Raw genomic sequence first — 1,074 nt, forward strand, 5'->3', positions numbered from 1 at the left:
GATATGTCTGGGTTTGTTTGCTGCTCTGTAAAATAAAGGAATTAGACTAGATTGTCTCTAAAGATACTTTAAGTGTTAACTTCTGGTCTAACTGACTCTATGTTCAGCTATCCAGTGATTTGTCATGTGTGGCAATTTTCATTTCCTATCTAACTCGCTTTCAAATCTGTCCTTTCATTACTTCCTCATCATGCCCAGAGTCCTAACCAGTTTTTTTTAATCATTATTTCTTAGGCCAAGCTAAGTGGTTTTCACCCACACCTTGATGTTAGACAAAAGAGAATGTGTATTTTTTTAGATTTTTTCCTAACACTGGCACACTAACTAATAAAGGAATAATGTTTCAAGTCTAAAAGAAAGCAACCCTATTTGGACATTTCTTTATCATGAGTGAGATCTTCTTACAATTTTCTTTGAGAAATCTCTGATTGAAAAGTTTTGCTAATGCCAGTGACAGCAGCTAAAGCCACAATGTCTGCTTTGATTTTCTCAGACACACTCTTGAAATTTCCATCATCACTTCCTGGCGGTGCCCCCACCTTGGACCTCCTTTGTCATGTAACTGCCAATTTTGATCAGTTAATGAGAGAGTAAGTGTGACAAGGAAAAAACAAATTAGCTCAGGTGACAGCTCCCTTTACAAATAAGCAAACACGGTTTATTGTGAATTTCAGACTAAGTTGATAACATTAAAATATTATGTACACCAAGGTTTTCTTAAATGCTTTTATTTAGCAAAAATTATAATTGGTTTTGAAATACATTAGACATCCCACTTATTGAGGACGAGAGGGGTTATTCCAAAACATTCTGTAATAGTCATAAACTGATTTTATCTGTCAGAGCAAAAAGTGAAACAGGGAAAAATCCACCCAAAAAGGTCTTTCTATAGTGGAAATTATACAGCTTGATTTCTTAGACACTAAGGCAATTCACACACGCACACACACAATTATTTCAAAACATTCCATTTTTAAGACTAAATTTTACACAACACACTGTGACTGGGAATGGGTTACTCAAATACAATAGTTGTCTTTATTGATTTTTAGCAAGGGAACTGGACTTCACATT

At 34.8% G+C, this 1,074-nt stretch overlaps 1 long non-coding RNA gene across 1 annotated transcript in view; it reads left to right on the forward strand.

The window, feature by feature from the left end:
* Positions 1 to 642: 642 nt before the first annotated feature.
* Positions 643 to 1,074, forward strand: part of LOC103607120 — a 1,353-nt gene continuing 921 nt past the window's right edge. The window contains exon 1 of the long non-coding RNA XR_551940.1: positions 643 to 1,071. This is a non-coding gene — a long non-coding RNA (uncharacterized LOC103607120). The remainder of the gene's footprint in view (positions 1,072 to 1,074) is intronic.

Source organism: Galeopterus variegatus, unplaced genomic scaffold (assembly GCF_000696425.1).
Source record: "Galeopterus variegatus unplaced genomic scaffold, G_variegatus-3.0.2 Scaffold7141, whole genome shotgun sequence".
Taxonomy (NCBI): Eukaryota; Metazoa; Chordata; class Mammalia; order Dermoptera; family Cynocephalidae; genus Galeopterus; species Galeopterus variegatus.